The 16,198-nt window shown below is 33.4% G+C and overlaps 1 pseudogene across 1 annotated transcript in view; it reads right to left on the reverse strand.

The window, feature by feature from the left end:
• The window catches only part of LOC143252690 (cell adhesion molecule Dscam1-like), a 117,808-nt pseudogene extending 102,117 nt beyond the window's left edge, over positions 1–15,691 (reverse strand). Inside the window, exons 1-3 of the transcript XR_013029106.1 lie at positions 15,490–15,691; positions 14,331–14,648; positions 72–233 (exon numbers count right to left, since the gene is read on the reverse strand). The product of XR_013029106.1 is annotated as a cell adhesion molecule Dscam1-like (transcript). The remainder of the gene's footprint in view (positions 1–71; positions 234–14,330; positions 14,649–15,489) is intronic.
• Between the last annotated feature and the right edge of the window lie 507 nt (positions 15,692–16,198).

The raw sequence follows: 16,198 nt of genomic DNA on the forward strand, positions 1-16,198 counted from the left end.
GCAAGAAACATATTTACTGTTTGTTACCTGAGAAAAATAGCTTCTTCTGAGTTATAAACAGAGAAACTTACTTGGGTCAGCAGTAGGAATAATGGCATACCGGTCATCGCTCAACCAAGCAGATACCGTCACGTAATGGCTCGTGCCTGTGGGAACATGGCATCTGATCACAGCGGTATTGCCTGTTGTCACGAAACTGTCGAACACGCCCACCTGGTACAGCTCCGGTACGACTTAAAAAAAACCAAAACAGCAATTTTTTCCCCACAAAACTGTCATATTGTCTTCAAAACAATTAATTTTCTTAGATGTAGTATCATTTGCTAGCAAACAATAAAACAATAACAAGATAAATATATATATTCTGTATTTAATGTTCCTCTATTTTTCTCTTTAATTCTGCATCTATTTTTCTATTTAATACCTATAGATATATATTTGCTTTACTTGTTTGTATTACACCCATCCATCTACCTAACTGTGTGTTTCTCTCGGGATACTCATTAAATCTCACGTTAGGATAAAGAATCTTTCTAGAATACCGATACATTATACTGTCTCACATAATAAAAATGAATTGTTAGCTTCATTGTATAAACTTTACCTTGAGACATCGTAATCATTTATTTAGCTAAGAATGTTTTAAAAAATAAGTTGGCCTTTTTTACGAAAAGTATTTCTTCTTGTCTACTATATATTCTAATTGTATTTAGTAAGCCATTGATATGGCTTACTTTCAAACTCAAAATATAAACAAGACATTACAGGTGACACTTCTGTCTTACTAAAGCATAAACAGCAAAAATAAAGTGTATGTTTGTATAGAGGGTTAGTTAATCCCACTTTATAAGAACGACTAAAAAGGTAATGAAGTGATGCGTCGTCGAAAATTCGAATCATGGAACCAGTGGTCATATACTTAACATCTATAGCTTGGTTCACTTTGAATTTCCAACAGTTTGAGTCATTGCTTTTACGAGAAAAAATTATGCTTAGAGAAATATATTAAAGGTAAAAAAGAAATACATTTCTAAAACAAGGTTGCTGAACCATACAGAACTAAAGGACTCAATATTTTCATTGTTAAACATGAGAGTGAAAGAACTTGCACAACAAACTGTTTAATAATACTCTAATCTTATTCAGAGCAACGCCTTCATCCATGCAGTAAAGAGTATTGTTACGAAAGAGGATCCTCTAACCCATGAAAACCATTGAGATGGAGTTGAGCATATCTCGTGACAAAGTAATAATAAAGATAACAAATAAGTAATGCTATTGAAAAAGGTTAACATGCTTTCAAGTACATCTGAAATAAAAAAAATATATTCATAGAAAAGACGGCCGAAGAAAATGAAATAGCAACAATTGTATTCGACCATCCACCTATAACTCTTACCACTCAGTTCCAGCAAACTCTATACCTTTGGATTGTTTAAACGCTATAGTGGAAGCTGTCGTTAACAGAATGTGAAATGGCTATGAAAATTCTGTTATAGTTTGCAAATCCTCATTACTAAGAAGCGTGCTGTAACAGACAATACTGTGTAATCATGATTATCAGATACGACTTGAAAGGAAGTAGTGGGAAGTAGGTAACATGGGGCTCAGAACATCACCCTTATAAAGTGCGATTTACTTTGGTATATATTTTGTTATTTTATATTAATTACTTCTATATTTTTATTTTTTCTGTTAATTTAATTACTGACACATATTAAGATTGTTGTTGTTTTGAATTAAGCACAAAGCTACACAATGAGCTATCTGTGCTCTGCCCACCACGGGTATCAAAACCCGGATCTTAGCCTTGTAAGTTCGCAGAAATACCTCTGAGCTACTGGGGGGCACATATTAAGAACATGTAAGTAACTTGTAATAGCAGTTGTAGCATATTAACACTAATTAAATGTTTTATTATTCTTTTTAATATTCGACGGTTATTAAATATTTACTACGTTTTGTGGTTTGAAAACCACATACTCTATTTTTTTTCAATATTTGAATAGCAAACGGTGAGTTTTGCACGTCTATGCAATAACGGCGAAGCGAATTTCTTTTACGATTTGTGTAATTCATTATTCATAACCTTACCACGTATGTTCTATGATGTTTTAAACCAAAAACTATTCGCTCTTTTATCGGAAATAGATATAAACCATCTGTCTCCCCAAAGGCATATTTTCAATTTAAAACTATCTTAACTGGCAAACTACATGCTGCGAACTGATTATGATGAGAACTGCGAAGTGTCATTATGTTAGTTCAGCAATTCAAGTATTACTATTGCACACTAATTTATAAACGTAATCTGAATAAGTTAAATTTACGTAAAATCTGGTTTGCAATTTGAAACAGTAAACTTGCCGCGGGAATGATTCATAAATATAACCTCTAAAAACAACAACCTTGAAGTATTATTATATTGTGTTATCGAAAGGTTTTATGGGGTGAAAAAAATTTTGAAAATAAAGTAGGAGTATGAAGCTGTCTTTTAAAAGCTTTCACACGAAATTAGGCATAGTAAGATTAATTATGGCGTGTAATATTTTAAAAACACATGTGGTGGTGTTATTGTGCGTTTTGAAAAGAAATTGTTTGTGTGTCGACTGAAATAGCGACATATGTCTTGTTCGAATTAAATTGTAGCTTATATGTTTTAAAGAGAAAGAGAGATAGAATCCTGTTCATTGTTTGTTGATATTGGAAGTAGACGCATTCAAACTATATATGTTTGTTTGTTTTGAATTTCGCGCAAAGCTACACGAGGGCTATCTGCGCTAGCCGTTCCTAATTTAGCAGTATAAGACTAGAGGAAAGACAGCTAGTCATCACCACCTACCGCCAACTTTTGGGCTACTCTTTTACCAACGAATAGAGGGATTGACCGCACATTACGACGCCTCCACGGCTGAAACGACGAGCATGTTTGGTGCGACGGGGTTTCAAACCCGCGACCCTCATATTACAAGTCAAACGCCTTAACCCACCTGGCCATGCCGGGCCAACTATATATGTAACACTTGGATTATATATATATTAAAGGATAACGCACTTCACATATTAACAGTGAAATTACATTTATATGACAATCTCAGTATATGTCCTACATATACATATATGCTCTTGTTTTTTTTAAATAAGCACAAAGATACTTAATGGTTTATCTGTGCTCTGCCTACAACGGATATCAAAACCCTGTTTTTAGTGTTGTAAGTTCGCAGGCATACCGCTGAGCCACTGGGGGGCATATATATAGACTATGCGCATTTACATAATGTTCATTAGTATTTATGGTAGAATTTATAATCCTATTTTACAATAATGAAATAAGTTAGATACGATATTCAGCTGCATGTTTCTGTAGAGAACATACGCATATCACTAGTATGTGAAACATGCCAGATTTCGGTCTTTCTTTTAGTTTAGAAAGGTGAAAACTTTTTGTTCACTAGAATGTTTAGACATTTTCACGCTTACACGTGTTGAATCCATGGCGTGCAAATAACATACTCTGGAACACGGTCTTATTGTTGTCCTAGTAACACACACTGCCAAGGATCATTCCTCTTTTGCGTTTTCTGAACTTTATGATAGAAGGTAGCGCTGGGAAAGTCATAAGACTTTTGCCAATGAGCTATTTACAAGTGTTGAATAAAGTAGAGAATTAGGAATACCTAAAGGCTCCGTATTTCCTATTTTTGAAATTGGGATGACAATGAGACGTGGTGGCAAATACGCTCTGGAGAACAGACCCCATTCAAGGAATTATATTCTGGTTGATTCTCTTAACCATATTTCCCTCGAGATTTTCCATATAAATCTTTCTCCATTAAAAGAACGGCCGTCCTGTGTGTTTTGCACACGTCTCGCAGTGTTATGTTTGTCTATCTTGTGTGTTCTAAAAATAATATATTTTTTGCTGTTGTTTTTTTTTGCAAAAGTTATGCCCATTCTCTTCACTGTTCAATTCTGTCAGATCATAATTTAGTTTAATTCCTCGTTAAAGTTTCTGCTGTACCAATATTTCAGTGGTTACTGCCCTTATTTGTAGAAAATTGGTGCATCTGAGAAAACTACATATAATGAAGTATCCATTAATATTAAATAAATAGTGAATAAAGATCGAAAACAGAATGTCATTATTAAATCTATACTGGCTCGATGTGGCCAAGTGGGTTAAGGCGTTCGATTCGTAATTTAAGGGTCGCTGGTTCGAATCTCCCTCGCACCAAACATGCTTGCCATTTCAACCGTAGGGACGTTATAATGTGACAGTTAATCTCACTATTCGTTGGTAAAAGAGTAGCCCAAGAGTTGGCGGTGGTGGGTGGTGATGACTAGCTGCCTTCCCCTTAGTCTTACACTGCTAAATTAGGGACAGCTGACGCAGATAGCCCTCGTGTAGCTTTGCGCGAAATTAAAGGAAAAATATATTATTCCATATACACACAGAAAAACGTATGCAAACAGAACAAGAGATATTTTCGTAAGAAGTACGTCCACAAATACAAGACTTTTTTCTTCTCTAATAAAACAGTAAACGTTATTCTTTATCATTTTATAAGCAAATTTCCTGTTTCGGTGATTTTTCGAAGCTTTAATTTCAATGAAACTTGAATATATTTAAACTAATTGAGATCAAAGTATATTTTAAGATGAAAACATTACATAAAGTACTACATCATTTTATGATAGACGTTTTAATATTCCTACAGTTGTGCTAAACAAAACAAACAACTGAATTACACAACGAAAAAGCCTAATTTTCAAGTAATAACATTTTCATTAAGGTTTTTCGCTTTATGAAATTATTCTTTTAAAACAAATGGATCTAGTTATTACAAATTTTATTAACAAAGTACTATTTAAAATCATATTAGGTATATATTTATGAAATACTTTGAGAGTTGTTGTAATATACGCACAGGAACAATTGAACAAGCTGATTTACAATAATTAAACATACAAAACATTGAAAATAAAAAAAATATTTCCGTCTTCCACATAATAACCTGCAATGTTACGATGACTGTGTTTTATAAAAAAAACAACCAAAAACTCATTGACGGTAAAAGAGAGAATGATGTAAATAATTTTTACAAACAACACCAAACAAGGCATTAAAACAGCATCTTTATCTACGAAAGCGTAATTACAACATTTCGTCTTTTTAGAATTAGAATGTGACATCTTTACTTGACTCACACGAACCACGTCAGAAAATTATAGCTTTATAGCAAATTTGTCTTTTAACGAACAATGCTATTTGGATACTTAATTAACTAGTTTTGTCAGTTTTCGGCTACGCCTAGAAGTGATATTGATCACACCAAGGAATGCTCATCATATGTTTGTTTCCTTTTTGTTCATTAATATTTCATCTTTATTATAGAAGACATAAACTTCTATAGTAGGCCCAAAAGACGGCTGTTATCGATTAAATATTGACATTAAGCGCTCATGCTCAAGTTGTATATTAAAGGACGAAACAGACAAAGGTACCTCATGTCAAACATTTAAGTAACGAAAGTTCGAGAATATAAAGAAAATGAATGTAATGTACTACTTTTAAACTCTGATAGAAATTGAGTTGAGTTTAACCTTGATAAAAATCCTACGGATTGCACCAACAGACCATATACTGTTTTCTCATATTTTACTTTTCGTATCTGCGTCATATTACATTGTTTTTCTTCAGTTTATTTTCTTACGTTTTCAAAGAAACCACTAATTACTCCACTGTTTCTTCCATAGGTGGCAGAGAATATCAGTGTTCTGCCAATAGAGTTGTGCTTTCATTGATATAGGAAGCTTTCCTTAGGAGCTTCTCATCTTCTAATTTAATATTGCGTGGCTTAGAACATGCATCCAGATGACAGTCTTATGATGCAGTTGTTTTACTTCCTTCTATTTATCTGAGAACTAACTATTTTGAATTTTGTGCAAATTTCTTGTTGGTTGGACTGTTTGTTTGCTTTTAATTACTTTCAGCATCACAGAGAAGAGCTTACTTTTCGGTTTACAGCTTCATCTTTGTGCTACTTGTAGGAAACGTGAATTCTCCATCAACTGTAAACAAAATGTTGTTGCTTCAAGGGATGATGAATGTTCAATCAGATCTATTGCTCTATGTAGTGTAAGAATAATTTGTGGCCTTGATGACTGTTTGTTATGGTCTTTAACTAAGTGCTTACAAGTTTTTTCCTTGCTTCATACTCTTCCCAATCTTTGCATTATCTGTCTACGCTGGTTTACACAGATCACAATGCTGCCAGATGGTTATTTTACATACGGACTTTTTCGCTCTAGTGTAACACATTTATCTCAGAGATATTTGTAGATCACAGTTTTGCACATAATTTTCTTCCGAGGTACCTCTAAGTCAACTCTTCGGTTGGTTGAGGTTTCTCTAGTTATTTTGCAGCTGGAGTATCCCAACTGAAAAGAGCAGTGGCTTTATGATTGGAATGCATGACCTTAATACTTTAAGATCCAGGTAAACAATTTTCACTTGTAAGGTACTTTGAGGCTTGCTTATGTGAAGAGTTGATGAAATACCTCCGTGAATATGAAACAGGTGTTTTTATCTCTTTTTCGATACTACCTAAAGTTAGAGCACTCAGCACGACCATCGTTAATACATAATACAGGATAGAATAGTTTAGCATAAACAGTTTTCTTATTATTTCCTATTAAAACTTTCAATGAATCAATACCTTCAGTAACTATGGTAATTATGGAGTTAACGTGGGGTGGTGAAGTCGGTTTTTTGTTTAAGGATATTTCTCTAGGCACTTCATCACCCACAATAACTTGTAATGTTTTTGTCCTCATCTGGCATGTTTCTTGTTGATTATGTAGCGCATGGTTGTGGGTTTACCAGGATTGATAATCATTACTGTGTCATTACTTCATTTATTCACTCACTACGTGGTGATCCTTGTTATGGTTTGTTTTATATTTCGCACAAAGCTACTAGAAGCCCATCTATATTATACGTTTCTAATTTACCAGCTATAAGTTAGAAGGCAATTAGTCAACACTGCCCACTGTTAACTCTTGTGCTACTATTTTATCAATAAAGAGAGGTATTGACCATCATATTATAACGCCCTATTACTGAAATGGAGAACATGTTTGGTGACTAGTATTTAAATCCATGTAGGATTGCTGTACCATCTTTAATGTACATAATGGCGGTTTAGATGTGTTTGTAGATAGCTATGGGTGAGCTATTTTGGATGGTTTGTAGCTTGCATAGTACTCATAATGTTTGTGTATTTGTGTAAAACTCTAATGACCACTCCAGTCTCTGGGTCATTGTGTCGTCTCAAGTTAAATCCAGTATGCTCCTTAGGATCTAAGAGTTTAGTATCTTAAATGAGTATAATTTCATAAACTTCAGAGATTCTCAAGGAAGTATTTGTTTCCCCTCATCTTCAACCATTGCAGGAACCTAGTGTAACGCAAAACTGATGGAGTATGGCGCACTTTTTACGCATGCATCATTTATGATCTCGGTTTTAAGGCTTCGGTTTTTCTGTTTTTCTCCTTTTCCCATTCATCTGATGTCCCCTGCTGAACGTAAAGGTCTCCTTGATCCTTCGGGAATCCGTCTGGATGCTATGTTTTAATGTATCACCATTTATAAGAAGTACATTAACTCCAATCTGTTCAAATTTTGTTGACTGCTATAATAGTAGTTTTTTAGAATGGGAATGCCATTCTTAAAGTGGGGACACACTGGTTAACAGGATATAATGATACTCACCGACAATCGATAAACCTCCTAGGCATGGAACTTAGGTTACTTAGCCCTGATAACAGAGTATGGCGTAATGTCTTCTTGATTTGATGATCGGTAAATTATCCAGTGCATGAGCCATTATATGCTACAGACTGTGTTTGCCATTAACCTCATATTTCTAAATTTCACCATTCCTAATTCTGCATGCAATTAAACTTTAGCTGGTTTTATTGATCTTACCAATATAGTTTCTTGTCATTAGCACCTATTGTCTACAATAATATATTCAATATGTCAATCCTAATTAAGGAAAATTTATAATTATAGTTACTACAGGTGTTTATTTTATAAGTGTTTTATTGTCAGAAGTGTCATTTTTTATAACTTCTGAATGATAAATAACTTATTTAAACCATTAATAACACAGGTCTGTAAATTTAAACTTCATAGTAGTTGTTTTGGTTTTAACAACGGATTTTTCATAATTCAGCGACGCAGATTTCAAAAATAATGTTGATTTTTTTTGCTATCACATAAAAACGTTTTAGAAATCGGAAAGAAAGAAAACCTTTACTTAATGCAAATTATTATTTCGTTTGCCACAACGAACATGTTTTATTATTATGTTTGTTAACAAAAATACAAACAAACTGAAGAAAAGGGAAGAACAAGTATGTAACTTCAATTATCTTAGGTTTTTGATATTTATATCGTTTAGTTTGAAAAATACGTGTTGTGGTTTTTATTTTTTGCTTTATGACGTTATGAAAAATTCTGTACGTGAAAGAGAAAAATGGATATCATTTTTCTGATTTTGCGTTCAGGAATCACTGTAGAACATGTAAAAAATTTCAAAACAATAAAACCATCGTAGGCCTGTGTTATTTATATTCGAATAGCAGGACGTAAGGATACTTTTATTGAACATAATCTCAATTATTTTTGTTTTATATTTATATTAATAGGGAAAAACTTTTTATTTGCTTTATAGTTTATTTTAAGAAACTGACTACCAGGCAAGCAAAAACACTGGCTAAGCATTACTATTAGTGTTATAATTTTCGAATATAATATTACCAGAGGTTATCAAACTCTGTGAGAAGAGCTTTATATCACTGAATCCAATAGAATATTTGCTAAAAAAGAAATTCCTGTGTTAGAAGTCACGTTAAGTTTATTTTTAAACTCATAAGACGAGGATATACAGAAATAATATACATATATATAACGTTATACTTACACATAAATCAGTAAAAAGTGCCAAACATTTTATGATGTTTAAAACTGTTTATATAGTTTATATTCAAAACAATTCTGAAAAATAAATACAGCAGACTACTCTTGTCGCTTTATCTGTGAGAGATCATAATTATAAGCAAGCCTAGTTTTGGAATATTTTGAGATAAATAATTGTTATCAGAATTAAAATAAGATTAACCAGTTTAAAAACTATTAATTATTTTTACTCTATATAGAACAAAAATTAGAAATAACAATATAAATTTTCAGAAAACGATTTAGATGAAATAGTATAAATTATATATTTGATATAAAAGTACTGTATTCGTGAAAACTAAAGAGTTGTATTCACATTAAGAGTTTTCTACAGTTTCATAAAATAACTGTAAACGGAGATACGAAATCCAGTCTGCGCTGTAGCATTTCGAAACTTTTATTATATGTAAATAAACAGATTCATAGAAGATATATATATATATGAGTTATCTCGGTAGCTTCAGGATATGACAAACTTCACTCTACACTTGCCTTTAGCTCAAGCATACTCGATGGTAAGCCAAAAGCTCGTGAATATATGCCAGCTGATCTAGCTGTTCTAACCTAATCTATTACCGCACCTGCCAACTTCAGCTTTGTGGGAGACGCCATGTCACACACCCCACCGGTGCTCGTCAAGAATTATTGGACTAGATACTATAGGCACTAGCTTTTGTTGGATTCTAGAAAGAAGTCTATTACCGTCACTGTCAACGTACATTTGTCATCCTTATCTCCTCGTACAAGTATTAGGGTGGAGAAAATGCAAAATTACTGAATAGCAATGCATAAAAAACGTAACAGAAGATTCTTTAGCATTTTTCATAGTTTGGATTTAAATAGGGAAATTAATTTATTTATATACACGCATTATACTGTTTTTTTTGTAGATTAAACTATTTACAAGTAACCATACATTAACTTTGTAGGTTTGTTTCTTTTGACTGTATAGTGAACACTGTGGTTACATTTCATTATATTTCGGATTTCTTTAAATATTGCTAATTTATTATTTCCACCTGATTATAAAAATTTATTAGTGAATGTAAAGGAAAATTTAATATTATGTCAACCATACCGTAACTGTTATGTCTTGTGCCAACGAGTCCTATCGCCAAATACCAGGGCTTTTAAAATCAAGTCTGGTACCATAGGTATATATACCGGTCGAAATGGTACTTATATCATTAGTTACCTGAATAACAAATATTTGGACGTGAACTAGATTAAGTTGGTGAGTTGTAGTTTTATAAATTAGTATTAGTCATTACAAACCAAGATTACTTGGATAATTTAAACTCAGTGTAGCTCAACTATTACGCATGAAAAGATGTTTCATTATTTATACAGCATGTGATTTTGATAGAAAAAATAGATATGTATAATTCTAATGGTTAGGGATAAAGATGTTTAGATTACAGAATTTAGCATATACGTTAAAGTGTATTCTGGGACAGCGATAAGTCTACGGATTTACAACCCTAAAATTGGGAGTTCTATTGCGCTCGGTAGACAAAGTAGACAGCCGATGTGGCGTTACTATAAGGGAACACACACACTTAGTTATAGAAACTGAATAAACGCTTTAAAAGGAAGATTAATTTAAAGCGCTAAAATTATAAATAAAAATATATTCTGACGAGAATAAATCCATATAGAACTTACAAAGTACTTAAAGAAACTTGTCTAGAAAACAAACAGTTGTAACTGTTTTGTTCAGAAAATGACAAAATTTAATTTTGTTTCTTACCTTTGAGGTTATAAATGGCACTTCTTCAATTATTTTGACAGTTAAACCTAAACCTGACAAAAATGTATTGCTTGGGAATTTAATTGTCTCTAAAAGAAAAACTTACGAAACTGAATATACGTTTAAAAAAGCAATAAGGTACTACGAAACATAAAAAGAAGTGTTTTAATTACATAACGTGTTTACATATTACTGCTGAAAAAAATGTTAACAACATTTCTTGCAAATGTCAACATTTTCTATAGACTTAGCGGACTTGAAATGATTTCATATAATTAAAAAACAGCAACTAATCGCTTTGATCGTTTTTCACTAAAACTTGTTACTTGTTTTTGCTTTGCCTTCCTTTCGCTGTTTTTATTTTTATTTTGTTAAATTAATTATATTCATGATGTATACATTCTTGAAAATGCCTATGAAGGAGAGAATGATGAATTAATAGAAGATTATCCTTGCGGTATTGATTTATAGCATCAGTTTGATCCTTTAGAAATTAAACTTTCCCGAACACGTTAAGCATCTAAGTTGCCGAACTTGCTAGAGAATCCGGATATGAGAAAAGACAAATGATTACTAACAGGAAGGCATATCAGCATACTGAAATGTGAACGTCATGTGCGTCAGAATCAGTTTGTTGTTTAATTAGTGTGTTATTATTCCTCGCAAGCGGAAAAGATTCCTTTAACGAGCTTTTGCCCAATACAATGCACGGACTCATTACTCATCTTGCTCGACTAGGTAGGTTGCCTTAAGAGAGATTCTCGTCATATAGAAACACTTCTGTTTGCTGAGAGTCTTACGAAAGCTTGGGGTTCTTTGCGCTAGTGTTTGCTTTACAGCGAGAACTGAGTGCCGTATCCTTTCAGTTTGTTATTCAATTTATACCTTCAACAATCTTGTTGTCTATAATAACGTACGAATCGACAAAGCTAACAACTGAGCCACAAAAAAAAGAAGTAATTGTTAGGAAGAGAAAATATGAGTAGATTGTTATTGAAAAGAAACAATTATTCCTGATACATCTAACGTTAACAATAAAATGGGGATACGTATATATATATATATATAGCTAAAATACCATGTACACGTCAATTACCCATTGCAGTTTGGTGAACTGGCGAGCAGAGCTACATTATTAATCAATAGAAACACTTTTACAGGGTTTGTGTGTTTGTATGTGTTTTCTTATAACAAAGCTACATAGGGCTATCTGCTGTGCCCACCGAGGGGAATCGAACCCCTGATTTTGACGTTGTAAATCCGTAGACTTATCGCTGTACTACCGGGGGGGCTTTTTACAGGGTTATGTACTCATTTAAAATTCAAATTACAACATTCTATGTTTTTGTTATATTACATTTTAATACACGTCTATAATAAATATATAATTACATAATATTTGTATCACTTTACTGAAAATGTTAAACAGTTTAGAATTCACAACAACTGTGGCAGCTTTTTTATGCCCAACTATTGTTAGAAAACGTAAGATGTACGCGAACAAACCTTTAGAGAAATGCATACACTATTAGAGTATTTCTTTTACTAATTTGGCCCGGCATGGCCAAGCGTGTTAAGGCGTGCGACTCGTAATCTGAGGGTTGCGGGTTCGCATTCCCCTCGCGCCAAACATGCTCGCCCTTTCAGCCGTGTGGGCGTTATAATGTGACGGTCAATCCCACTATTCGTTGGTAAAAGAGTAGCTCAAGAGTTGGCGGTGGGTGATGATGACTAGCTGCCTTCCCTCTAGTCTTACACTGCTAAATTAGGGACGGCTAGCACAGATAGCCCTCGTGTAGCTTTGTGAGAAATTCAAAAACAAACAAACTAACTTTTACTAATTTATTACAATTTCAGCGCCACGTTTCCACTGCTGTAGTTACTAATATCACACGGCAATTGTTTATTTTTTAATTTCAAAAATATGATTTTTAGATTTATTAAGGGTAATAAATATGGTTTGTGTCCAGTGGACAAATGAAACGGAGTAGGTGATACAGCGAGCCAATGAAATGACTCAGTAGACATTTGCAGCATACGTTTCTGTAGTACTCTACATGTATTATTTAAAAATTAAATTATCAAAGGCATATGTGACTAATAACGTTCAGAGCACTCAGTGACGTATGATATATAGTTATATCCGGTGTCTGGACATCCAACTTCGCAAAGTGCATCTATTAAATACTACAGGATAAACATTTTGTTCAAGTCTCGATAAAATTGCTAGAAGAACTTTATAACACTGCGAATTTATTTTCTAAAACAAACTGTTATTACACGAGTATTATCCGAAAATTAAAACATCACCAAAACTGAAGCAACCGCTGTATGGATTCACGCTTAAAATGCATCAATTTTTTCAAGGAAAAAAACGTAATAATAATATTTCCCGATATTATTTAGGTGATGGAGTTAAGAGGGTTTTCACCCTGTTTTTTGTGTGCACTCAAATAGGGTATTTAATTCCACTGTACTTTCAGATCAATGCAAACGCTCACTACAAAACAGACTATATAGTAGTACGTCTTTATTACCTGCCGCAGCTCAGACCTTCTAGTATAGCGTGATGAAACCTCCAATGACAGGGTGTGGCAGAACTCGTGATATGATAGATGAGCTTACACTCTATCAGCAACACGCTACGGAAGGCATGCTGTTTCCCGGGCTGTCCGTGCATAATCTATTCCTAGTGCGTGCAAAGCTATCATAGCACGAGCTCAGCAAAGTGCCTCATGGACTTGCATTAAGGTCGATTCTTATTTCACTTCTTCAGTTACTTTTTCCCCACACATTTCTTTATAACGTCTTTCAATGACGGTGAGAAAGAATCATTTGAAATTTAACACAGTTACGCCTCTATAAATCAAAGAGACGGTTGCTATACCTCGACAGCTACCGGTTAACTTATCTCAACGCTTGGATGGTTGATAGTTTCAGCCGCCAAAACCTAACAATCAGCATCATCGTCTTCTTGGTTGGTGACTTCAGAGAAAATCACCAGTTGGGAACTCATTACACCAAATCGATATAGCCTTTAACAGACTTTAGAAAAATATAAATTAGAATTCTAGACAGAACGGAAACTGTCTTTTTGCGTCGCTATTAAAGTTTCAGATTTAAAGAGAACTATGATAAACCTAAAGATTAATATTTATGTCAAATGCTAATTTTGTCAAATTGTTTTTTTTTCAATAGTTACTCGGACAATTTATTTATTCAGTGACCTTACAAAACAGATGGTCTTCTTCTAAAAATAGTTTCAAAGAATAAAAAATGTGAATAAACTATTATTTAGTAACTTACATGAAGATAAGTATTAAAAATAACTTTTAGAACAACAACAAGAACCACTGATTTACTTAATAGGACGATATATGTGAGTTAAGCTTAGTTATTAATTTATTCACAAGATAAGCAAGTCATTGACAACTATTTCACAGTTTTGATATTACGCAGTACTATGGTATTAATAAAATACAAATTTATATGATATATATTCAACCTTTAGTTGAGTTTTTAATACAGTTTATAAAAATGAATAAATATACTAACCTGCTCTAACTCGAACGTTTCTTGATCCCACACTTCCAATTATGTTGCTGGCAACGCACCGGTAGATGGTGTTGTGTACCTCCGGCCTATAATCACCTGGATGAAATGGCGGAAAAAACAGTGCTCCATCCGATCGGACATAACGAACACCAGGAATGTCTACAACTGAAGAACCGTCAGTTTTTGTCCACGTCACGATCGTAGATGGACTTCTGGTCACTATGCACGAGATGCCCTCTCCACTGGAATTGAGAAAAGTCACTTGGCTTGGCGGTTCTGTGATAAACGCTGGTGGTTGAATTTCATCTTTTCTGAAAACTAACAACTATATGTAAGGTATCTGAATTAAATGCCCGAACGGATCATATAATAAAATATATCTTATTTATCAAGTTGTCAATACCCTGCGTGGATTGCGTGACTTTTAGGAACTGCACCTGACAATGAATGATAGGGTACTTTGCACTTTACTACAGTGACCTGTTTTTATTTACATGCAACTAAGTCTAAAATAGTTATGTCATTTTATTAGTAATGTTTACGCCAATTGCTTTGTTATTCTAGCTTTAAGATGCTTGCTGGAGATATATGTGTTTTTATTTTGCGTGTTGTGTTCAACAGTTTCTAATCGGGGTAGACAGTTTTACCAAAAACATAAGAATGTTTATAAACAGTTTTTCCTCAGTATATTCTGAGAATATTGATAGCTTCAAAAAGAGGATAAGAAATGAAGCATAACTTTCACATTATGAATTGCTGTATCACCCGTTTATCACCAATCCAATAAGATCCGTAACTTATAACAACTTGTCATTTCGTTAGAGAGGAAAACAAAAAATCTTAGTTAAACCTCTCTGGAGATTCCTTGCTGAGTGTGATATATTTCATGCATATACTAATATTAATATACATTTAATGATTACCACCATGTTACCCGTTTGCACCATTCAGAAAAAGACAATAGAATAGACCAAACAAAGTTACTTCAGTGTTGCTTTTTGAGAAAAGAGATCATGTTTAGAATAAACCACTAAACAAACAAATTAAAGAGTCTTTCTGTGACAGTTTGTTGAACGAGATTATCAATGGATTAAATACAGAGCGAAAATAATGAGAAATCAACGTTTAGCTACATACAATGTAATGTAAATTAACTTACCTTTTTCAATAGAATGATGAACCAATACTAACACAGCTATAATAATCTCAGTTCTCATAGTGTTTCAACAAAGGAAGAACTAGTTGTTTAGGAAGGAGACTTTCTGTGGCGCACGCTAACGACCATGGTAACTACAGATAAACTGAATCGCTTACGTAGGTGAACTAGTGACAAACGTTGTTCGTCTTCGAATGGTAGCGCTCAGGAAAATCGACTGCGCATGAGAAAAGTTTCGAACGACACTAATGTTTCAGAGGAATGAATCTTTACTATGTGCTTACGTTTTGCTATTTTTCATTTGTGGTTGTATTTGGAAGGGAGAAAACCTCTAAAACTTTATATAGATATATATATATTTGCAATCATATTTGCGCAGATTAATTATGCAGTTGTAGAAATATTTTCTATGGTGAGGGCATCGGAACATAAAGCTCTTATGAAATGTAAATACCAATCATATATATTACATGGAAATTCTTTCGTTGCGAGTTTAAAGATTATTTATAAAGAGTTGGATACAACAAATTTGTTATTTTTACAGTTTATATTTATAAAGTGATAATACTTACTTTATAAACTTAGCTACAGTAAAATCAAGAAGGCTAAATCTTTGATTGGTTGTTTTAGCACAAAGCTGTACGAAGGGACTGTCCACGATCGGTCCACTACCTGAGATAAAACCCTGGCTTTTAATGTTGTAAGTCTGTAA

Source organism: Tachypleus tridentatus, chromosome 6, assembly GCF_004210375.1.
Source record: "Tachypleus tridentatus isolate NWPU-2018 chromosome 6, ASM421037v1, whole genome shotgun sequence".
In the NCBI taxonomy this organism is placed as follows: Eukaryota; Metazoa; Arthropoda; class Merostomata; order Xiphosura; family Limulidae; genus Tachypleus; species Tachypleus tridentatus.